An 11,318-nucleotide genomic window follows, 5' to 3' on the forward strand; every position below is an offset into this window, starting at 1 on the left:
CAAACCAAAGAGAAACCCTAACTTCAATGTTCAATAAGAGGAAATTATTTTCCTAATGTTAAATAAAGAAACCCTAGCAAAATTTGAGAATAAATGTTAAGTAGTGATGCTAGATCCTTTGTGTGAGCCAATAAGGCTAATTAAGACTACTTAAGTGTTGTTTGGTGATTGTATCCTCGTATTCGTTTATAGACGCTAGTACCGGGGACTATCAAGAGGAAGAGGTCTTCTACCAAGAGGAAGAGCAAGAGAACTTTGATCCCATCACCAACCAAGGCAAGCTATTACCAATGCAAGCTAGACTAATGCAAACTATTTTGGTTGCAAGTTTATATTCTTGCCAAGTGCAAAGCTCTACAAGAGCAAGGAACCATTACATTTTACTTTATGAACCTATCCCAAGTTTGTACTTTACAAGCTTTACTTGATTTTATTTATCAAAGTTACTTTTTGATTTATGATTCACTTGGTTGAATTATAGAGTAGTACAAGAGAATCACACTTAGCCTAGCAAGCTCCAAGATACTTAGCACCCCTCATAACTAGTGGCTAGTGCTCAATATTAAAAGTGACTACTCTAGTTGGGAACTTGTGAATTGAAATGAATTTGAAAACCTTGGAATGATGAGTCATTCTATTGAGAGATTTTGAAGGTGAATATGACTGGTGAATGACTTGGTGAATTTTACAAAAACTGATGGTTGGGTTCGGATGCGATACCATTCCAATTTTACAAGTACCCCCACAATACCTGAATCTGGGTAAGGCTTAGCTGGAAACTTATGTATTTTAGTATGGGTTCCCTCTAAACAAGCGTCATAGGGGTTATGCCGAGGCTTCCTCCGTACTGGTGAAGTGATGAGAAATGACGTGAAATGAGGTGAATGTCCGGCCCAAGCCCTGTGCAGTTCCCAGGCTGACCGCGTGTCTTCACTGGGAGGTCAAGCTCATGGGGAGAGGTGCCTATACTAGAGTATGTAAATGAAAGGTTAGGATTGGTAGTTCGCGTACTGCGTACGATAAATCAGGGCCAGTTACCCCTGACGAACTATTGCAATTGTTGTGGCACAAGTGTACACCCTCTGCAGAGTTAAACCTATTCGAATAGCTGCGTCCTCGGTTATGGACAGTTGGAAAGGCCATACTGTTCCATCATCAGAATTTTTCTAAAAATATGAATGGTGACTTGTGACTTGAATTGTAAGGTGACTTTGACTTTGAATCACAACTGAGTTGTGGGAATGACACTAATGTTCCCACTTGAGTTAGTTACGCAAATGAGGATTTTTGATTACTAAAATGCTTATGAAATAAAACTGGCTTTATGCAAATGAGACTAGAGCTTAGAACCCCCTTACTGTAGTTGATAGTATTTACCTTAGAATTAGTTTGCGAGTACTTTAAAGTACTCATGGCTGTGTCCCTGGCTATTCAAATGGCCAGACTATGAAGACGAGTACCAGAACCGGAAGAAGGACAGCGGGACGTCTACGACAACTAGGATCACTCGACGTCCAACGGTTGCCTGTGGAATAGATGGACTACTACTACGCTACTTTCGCTTCCGCTATGTGTTATGTAATGAATAAATAGAACTTTTATTATTGTAATGAGACTGGATCATGTGATCCTTTATTTGTAAGACGATTATGGTATGTAATGAATGATGTGTTGTGATATCAATCTATTATGTCTCGCAAAAACAATATTCCTGGGATTGCGATGAATGGCATAATAGGCATCTGGACTTAAAAATCCGGGTGTTGACAAGTTGGTATCAGAGCCATTGTTGACCTTAGGAGACCCTAGTTAGAATGGACGTCTGAAAATTTTAGTTTCAAAACAAATGAAGTGACTATTTAAGAAAACTTATTCTCCCTCTTATCATTGAGATCTTTTTCAAAATAAGAAAGTTATGCTCTATTCTTCCTATACCATTACCTAAAAATTGGACACACTTCTCTAACTTACTCATCATAATTCTTCACAGATGGAGTACAAATGGGAGTTTTATCAGCTTGGTCACGGAGGCAACCTGATGTTCGAGAAAGACTTGAAGCAACTAGTGGAATATCTAGGACACCCGTATCCCGAGTTCTTCGGAATACCCCTCAACAACCACTCTGGAGAAACACCTCGGTGGGAAGTTTCTACTGATCTACGAAGAAAGCTTGGAGCCCCGGTATGGGAAACCATCTGGATTTCTGTAACGGGAAACACTTGGAAGGAAGGACTAGTCAGAGCTATGCAAGAAGCAATTTCCCGTCTGTGTGGACAAAATGAGAACAAGATCAAGAACACTCGCTTCATCTACTACCCAAGACATGACTCCATGGGACGATCGATGACCATGCCCCCACACACGGAGATGAACCCCTATGTAGGACACCAGGACTTCAGGCTGTACAAAACCCGCAGGGATTTGGACAACGCCCTCGCCTCTCACCAAGCACATCACCCGTGAAGACGAAGCATCCACCCGAAAGAGTAGTATCACCCCAGCACTTAAGTAGGTGTGAGTTGTATCAGGATCCCCTTGTATCGTAGAGCGAATGAATGGTTCTTCAAACCAACGGTGTGTTAGATTTGTAATGTGTGATGTTTGGTATGAATGAAAAAGTGTTGTTGGTTTTTACCCCCTCAACACTACTCAATTTTCAAGTTTTGAACTTGTGAACTTTAATTCAAACAAACCGTAGAAATTTCCCTCTTATCTTATCATCTACATCAATGTTTAGATGGCCCCACCAACCCGCAACGCCACCCAGGATGCCATGATGCAACTGCTGCAGACGATGATGGCAGACCGAGAAGTCGAGAGAGCTGAACGCCAAGCCAACATTACCACACTGCAACAGATAGCTCAGAACAATCAAGGCCACGGAAACCACGATCACCCTGGATCGAAGCTGAAGAACTTTCAGCACACCAACCCTCCGGTATTCAACAAGACTGAAGAGCCCCTCGATGCTGATGACTGGCTCCAGACCATGGAAAACAACCTCGAAGTTGCGGGAGTTGAAGCCGCAGAAAAAGTACTGTTTGCCACCCACTACCTGTCAGGACCTGCCAGAGCCTGGTGGACAAGTGCCCGTGCAATGAATGCGGGACAGATGATGACATGGGAAGACTTCAAGCTGAAGTTCAGCAAATACCATGTGCCCCAAGGACTGATCAAGAAGATGAGAGACGAGTTCCGTGAACTCAAGCAAGGAAGGATGTCCGTGGTGGAATACCGCGACAGGTTTCTCACTCTGTCAAGGTACGCCCCGGATGAGACCGACACCAATGAGAAGAGAAAGGAAAGATTTCTGAACGGACTACACGACGAAATGCAGACTGTGTTAGTGAACATTCCGTTCGCTGACTTAGAAGCCCTGGTAGACTCAGCCATACAGATGGAAGGAAAGCTGCACCAGGCCAATGAGAACCGCAAGCGCAGAATGATGAACCAGAATGGACCCCACCATACCCAGAAGTACCGCAACAACTCCTCTGGAGGATTCAACCCAAGATACAACAAGCCCCCTGCTCAGAATTATCGCCCCAACTACACCAACAACAACGGAGGACCCCCAAAGCCCGGAGGCAACAACAACAATGGAAACAACAACAACAACCACCCCAACAACAGCAACAACAATGGAAACAACAATAACACCAATACTGCCCCAAGGACTGGAAGCAATGCTACCCCCATCATTCCCAAAGACAAGTCCACCGTCAACTGCTATGAATGTGGAGTTGTGGGTCACTTCTCCAATGAGTGCCCCAAAAAGCTTGCCAGGATTGCCGCCAATACCGCTGCACCTGCTCAGCAACAGCGTCGCTTCGCAGGTAGAAGGAACCAGAACAACAACAACGGCCGTCTCTACCACATGACTGCCACTGAAGCTCAGGAAGCACCCCAGACCATGCCAAGTATGTCTACTTGTTAATAAAATGCACAATCTCTCTTAGGAACCTAACTTTCTTAAAATCTCGGGACGAGATTTGTTTAAGGGGGAAGGGTTTGTAACATCCCAAAAGTTCAAAACAAAACAAATGAATTTCCCTAGTTCCAAATTTTGGAACCAACAAAAACTTTTATTAAATTAAGTATGATACATAGTGATCTTGCTTAATTCTTGTGCTATTGCCATGTTTGCTTGTAATAGTAGTTTTGAAATGATCTTAAACCCTAAACCTTACCCCTCTTTTCACCATCCTAGCTAAAATAAAATAAAAGGAAATTAAATAAGAAAAAGGTATATGTGCCTATGGCTATTTTTACAAATCTTTACCCTAGACCTTTCTACTTTGTTTAGAGGTTTGGAAAACCTTCATACACCCTATCTAGCACTTATCAAACCAAATCCAAAGTGAAACAAAAGAAATTAAAAAGAAACTAAAAATGCCATAGAGGCATATGAGAGTAAAATAGCAAATATGTGAATTTAAGAATCTTGACCCTAATACATATTGTGAATGGTGGGATCACTCCTATATACCATTTCAACACTCAACAACACCAATTGAGTCAAGCCAAGTCAAAGTAAAACACAAATGCAACATATGCATAGAGGCATATGTGACACATAGCCATAAAACCCAATTCTTGCCCTATGACTTTAAACCTTGACCAAATGATGTGAAACCATATCTAAACCTAATATAACACTAAATTGACCCTAACCCATGCCTAAGTAAAGCAAGGAGAACAATTTACAAGTTTAATGAAATTTGACATATCACCTCTCATGGGTTATGGCCATTTTTGCAAATCTTTGAACAAGACCATTTGAATTGGTTTCAATGGTTGGGAAATGTTTCTAAACTAATAAGAATCACATTAGAGTCAAGAAATATCAAATAAATTGGAGAGAAATCAAATGGTGAGGAATTCCCAATTTCACTCACATACACATAAGGCCATTTTTGCAAATCTTCACCAAAGGCCACCATTGCTTGATCTATTGTTTGTAAAACTCTTATATATGATAAACAAACACAATTGCATCAAAGAAACCCAAATCAAAGCAAAGAAGAATTCAAATGCAACTTATATATGATAATGGTCATGTGACCATTTTATATTATCTTACCCACTTTGAGCTCTTCTATTAAGAAATTTTCAAACCAAACCCTAACAACTCTTTGCACCTCATCCAAGACCTCATCAAGATGAACATTTTTCGTGTTGACCACTTTGACCAAAGCTTTGACCATTGCTCTAATTATTCAAGCCAAGATGCCACCTTGAAACAAATTCTAGATTCCCTCCACTATTTGAATTTTCACAAAACCTCTCCAAATTTCAAACCAATGCCACACATTGTTGCCCAACCTCATTTAGAACACAACCATGCAGCCATTTGTCCAAAATTACACACAAGGGAGGTCATTGCTTTGGAGATGAGAAGTACACATAAAGTGAAAAAGGGGTACAATTCACTTTAATCATCACTTTCTCACTTTTTCTCTCTCTCTCCCTTGTCCTCCTTGTTAGTACACCATGGTACTCTGAAAAACACATCATGAAGTGACACCACCTTGGCCATGATTCACCATGCTCAAGCATGCCACTCATTTGCATGTACCACATATGCTTTTCACTTTAATCAATGGTGCACACCTCTAGCCCTCTCACACCTTGCACCCTATGTCAAATACCATCATCACACCTCAACCAAGCATGCAGCACTCATAGACCAAGAAAATGATGCAAAGAGGACCATGCCAAGCCCATGCCATTGATGTAGACCTCACCATGCCACCACTTGTCCTCCTCCTTCTCTCAAGCCTATATAAACCCCCCTCCTCACTTGGGACAGCACCACACCACCTCACAGCCTCCCTCTCTCCATCCTAGAGCCTCCCTCTCTCCCTCCTTGCCTCACACCGGAGCCAAGAGCTCGCCACGGCCACCGGCGGCATCCCTCAAAAACCGCCCAGATTTTCATCACCATAGCCATCGAGCCCTACACCAAAGTTGTAGCCCTTGAAAATACCTTTCCAACGCACCTAACCACGCCTCAATCCGAGCTCCGAGGTGAGAGATATGCCCCCCGCAAGCTTGCAGCATCGGGAGGAAGACAACGGCCCAGCGCCGTCGGATCGTCATCCGACGATCTGTGCGTCCCGCGCGTGCCCGACGTGCATGCGGCATGCACGCCAGGCCCGGGCAGCAGCTGGGCCGGCCCAACTCCGTTCCCGCCCACCGTTTGAATTCAAATTTCGTTTTATTTATTTTTTGTGAATTGCTCTCTTATGCTTTGCTAAATCTTTAATAACTACAAATCTACTTGGCCAAATTTGATAAAATTTATATATTTGGAAAGCTTATGAAAATCTCTATCCAACCACACTGGTTTCAACCCTAGATCTTGTGTAGAATTAAAGTAGCAAAAATAACAAGGCAGGGACTTTTCAGATTTCAAACATTTGTTAAAAATCAACCATAAAAGATTTTGAGGTGATTCCACCTCCCATAATTCACATTTCACAAACTATAATTGTTTATGTAAAAATATGATATGGGTTCTGTACATGATCATGGGCTAGAAGCAAAATATTGGCTATGTAGTCAATACTAGTCCATTTAAACTATATCCAAATTTTAGAATTTAAATCTATGAGGTGTAGCACCTCATTTAAATCCTTTCTCAAGTGATATGAAGTAATGTGTTGACCTTTATTTACTTAGGCTCATACTTGCTCACTTGTAGAAATTAAATCATAATAGTATTTCATTTGCAATAGTTATTTAAATCACATGAGATGATGAATCTCATTTAAATCATTTTTCTCAAATGATAAGTGTGAAGTGTTGACCTTGGTCAACATGTGATCACCCCTGGTTATTTGAAAAGATTAAATCTTAAGAAGAATTCAATGAGAGGAAATTATTCCTCCAAACCAAAGAGAAACGCTAACTTCAATGTTCAATAAGAGGAAATTATTTTCCTAATGTTAAATAAAGAAACCCTAGCATAATTTGAGAATAAATGTTAAGTACTGATGCTAGATCCTTTGTGTGAGCCAATAAGGCTAATTAAGACTACTTAAGTGTTGTTTGGTGATTGTATCCTCGTATTCGTTTATAGACGCTAGTACCGGGGACTATCAAGAGGAAGAGGTCTTCTACCAAGAGGAAGAGCAAGAGAACTTTGATCCCATCACCAACCAAGGCAAGCTATTACCAATGCAAGCTGGACTAATGCAAACTATTTTGGTTGCAAGTTTATATTCTTGCCAAGTGCAAAGCTCTACAAGAGCAAGGCACCATTACATTTTACTTTATGAACCTATCCCAAGTTTTTACTTTACAAGCTTTACTTGATTTTATTTATCAAAGTTACTTTTTGATTTATGATTCACTTGGTTGAATTATAGAGTAGTACAAGAGAATCACACTTAGCCTAGCAAGCTCCAAGATACTTAGCACCCCTCATAACTAGTGGCTAGTGCTCAATATTAAAAGTGACTACTCTAGTTGGGAACTTGTGAATTGAAATGAATTTGAAAACCTTGGAATGATGAGTCATTCTATTGAGAGATTTTGAAGGTGAATATGACTGGTGAATGACTTGGTGAATTTTACAAAAACTGATGGTTGGGTTCGGATGCGATACCATTCCAATTTTACAAGTACCCCCACAATACTTGAATCTGGGTAAGGCTTAGCTGGAAACTTATGTATTTTAGTATGGGTTCCCTCTAAACAAGCGTCATAGGGGTTATGCCGAGGCTGCCTCCGTACTGGTGAAGTGATGTGAAATGACGTGAAATGAGGTGAATGTCCGGCCCAAGCCACTGTGCGGTTCCAAAGTGACCGCGTGTCTTCACTGGGAGGTCAAGCTCATGGGGAGAGGTGCCTATACTAGAGTATGTAAATGAAAGGTTAGGATTGGTAGTTCGCGTACTGCGTACGATAAATCAGGGCCAGTTACCCCTAACGAACTATTGCAATTGTTGTGGCACAAGTGTACACCCTCTGCAGAGTTAAACCTATTCGAATAGCCGCGTCCTCGGTTATGGACAGTTGGAAAGGCCATACTGTTCCGTCATCAGAATTTTTCTAAAAATATGAATGGTGACTTGTGACTTGAATTGTAAGGTGATTTTGACTTTGAATCACAACTGAGTTGTGGGAATGACACTAATGTTCCCACTTGAGTTAGTTACGCAAATGAGGATTTTTGATTACTAAAATGCTTATGAAATAAAACTGGCTTTATGCAAATGAGACTAGAGCTTAGAACCCCCTTACTGTAGTTGATAGTATTTACCTTAGTATTAGTTTGCGAGTACTTTAAAGTACTCATGGCTGTGTCCCTGGCTATTCAAATGGCCAGACTATGAAGACGAGTACCAGAACCCGGAAGAAGGACAGCAGGACGTCTACGACAACTAGGATCACTCCTGACGTCAACAGTTGCCTGTGGAATAGATGGACTACTACTACGCTACTTTCGCTTCCGCTATGTGTTATGTAATGAATACATAGAACTTTTATTATTGTAATGAGACTGGATCATGTGATCCTTTATTTGTAAGATGATTATGGTATGTAATGAATGATGTGTTGTGATATCAATCTATTATGTCTCGCAAAAACAATATTGCTGGGATTGCGATGAATGGCATAATAGGCATCTGGACTTAAAAATCCGGGTGTTGACAGGAGGTAACTAGTAATCAACCATAGAATTATATCCCAACCTTTACTTGTGCACCACTTGGTGATCATAATTAGAATCCTACTATATCTATATTTCATAAATTAATGAACCTAAGAAAACCTTAGAGTTGAACACTATACTTTATTTGGTGAGAAACCATAACTCCTTAAGACCAAAGTTAACTATAAAAAGAACTATAAATAATGAAGTTACTTTAATGATAAATTGAGGATATCAATAGAAGTTAATTGGTAGAAGATAAAACCAACTCTCAAATCCTTAGTAATTAGAGAAGCACATAAGATATGAAGCAAGTAACCAGATTACCAGGATTAGGGGAGATTAAACCCTAGCCAATGCACTATGGTGTCATCCCATATCTACAAACTAGAATAATATCTCAACCTAGTTTGTATCCCACTTGGGTGATCACCACTATAAACCTAATCCACATTTGAGTTCCAACCCATGTGTCATTAGGTTAATAGTACTGGAACCTAGAATTGTCCATAAAGTAAACCTTATGTTCCAATTTGTTAACATATAATTATACACATCAAATATTAAGCAAGAGATCACTTCCCAAATGGAAACTAAGTTCTAATAACAATCCCTCAAATACTTTGAGTTGGGAGTATCACTTCCCATAATTCAAAACAGAATTGAATCCATAAGAAAAAGGAAAATTACATTAGCACATGAAATCATGCCATCAAAATCAATCTCCTATTTGAAATCCATAAATAAGTATTATCTTAAGGTTGCTTCTTGCAAAGTAACACCAAACAAAACCCTAAATATCATTAAATAAGAAAAACCATCATTTGGAAAATAATTTGAATATCTCCAAAGACAAAATTCAAATTCATACCTATATGGATAATTAATCCAAATCCCAATAGCAATTAATAAACAAATGATTTAGTACCATATTAAAATGGATAATATCCAACAGTAATTATAAAGTATCTTGGGTGAATTACACAAGAATTCAAATTGTAAAATACCTGCATAGTATAGATGAATTCAAAACAGAAATATAAAACCAGAAATTCAAAATAGAAATAAAAAGAAAATAGAAAAGGAGAGGAGAGGGACTTACCTGGACCTTGCCAGCCGAAGAAGCCCAGCAGGAGTCCACCAATGCGGCCCAGCAGCGCAGCCCCAAAGAAGAGCCCAAACCAGCCCACTTACCGTTTCGATGGATAAGATCGGAGACGCCGTCTTCGTCTTCGTCTTCGCTCGCGTCGACGCACAGCAGCTCGACACCGCGATGGAGAGGCCACGTCCCGCGTCGTCGCCGCCGATACCGACCGCCAGCGCACGAGGAGGAAGCTATATAACGTGCCGAAGCCCACCATTTTCCCTCCTTTTGTCTCAATCGACCAGGACCCCGAAACCCTAGCTCGCCGGTGACAAACTCGCCCCGGCGATTCCGACCACCCCGAAGCTCGCCGATTAGCTCAGAAGGAGCGCCACGATGTCCTCGTCTATCTGGTATATGGGCGCGTCAAGGGGAGCACGGAGGAGGGCGAATTTCGGCGTTCCCTTCTGCCTGGGTTCGCCGGAAACCTTAAGCTTGCCGTCGTCTCCGACCACAATCGAGGTCGCCGATCATCCAGGAAGCATTCTGGTGAGCAGACGCTTCGATTGAGCCCTGACTCGCTTCCTGTGTCGCACCCTAGCATTATTTAGACACTGGCCGGAGCTCGCCGCCGTAGATGATGGTCGCCGGCGATGTTCCAGTGGACCATTCGAGCAGACAACCACACCATTAGACTCAGAGTGTCGAGGGGGTTCGAGTAGCGGTAGTCGCGCATCCAGGGGCGCCATAAATCGGCGGCGCCGCCAATACTCGCCTTTGCCGGCGTTTAAACGCCGGTAGGGTCAACACGCCAGTCAATTTTGACCAAGCACAGCTTGCGTGGCAGCCTATGTGGCACTGGTCCCACGGGTCAGTGTCTAGTGCTAGGTTCTGCCATGGTACATAAACCGTTTTCTTTATTTTAATTTCAATTCAATAATTACTGAAACTTTATAAAAATGTAGAAAATTCATTTTAAGTCAGAAAAATATAAATGAGATATTAAAATTCTTAGAAAAGAAAACTCTATCCAATAAAAATATAAAATGAATTTTTATTTTTAATAAAAATTCAATTATTTAATACTTGTTATTTAAGCCTTTAATTTTAATTCTAAATTCAATTAAAATTCAATAATTAGGAAAAAGGTATAAAATAAATAAAAACCAGTAAAGTAAATAAGGAAAACAATAAAATTAATTTTCCTTCTCTATTAATTTATTAAATCCTTATTAGGAGGATTTTAAACCCTAATTAATAATTATCTTAATTATTAATTATTTAAAAATAATAAAATGCTAAATCCAATATTAATTTTATTTCAAAGTTATTAATAACTTCAACCTTATAGTGAAGTTATTAATTCAAGAACTTTAGGGTATTTAGAAAACCCTAATTTCATAAGTAATAGAACCAGGAACCCATAATTTAATGTGGGACCCTAAAACCCGAATACCATTAGGCAACCTAGCTCCATTTATTCATATGAACTCTAATTTGTTTCTAACCTAAACCCTAGGTTAGGATAAGTGATCATGATATTTTTCCTCTGATCCATAGAACCATAATTA

This window comes from Lolium perenne, chromosome 1 (genome assembly GCF_019359855.2).
Source record: "Lolium perenne isolate Kyuss_39 chromosome 1, Kyuss_2.0, whole genome shotgun sequence".
NCBI lineage: Eukaryota > Viridiplantae > Streptophyta > Magnoliopsida > Poales > Poaceae > Lolium > Lolium perenne.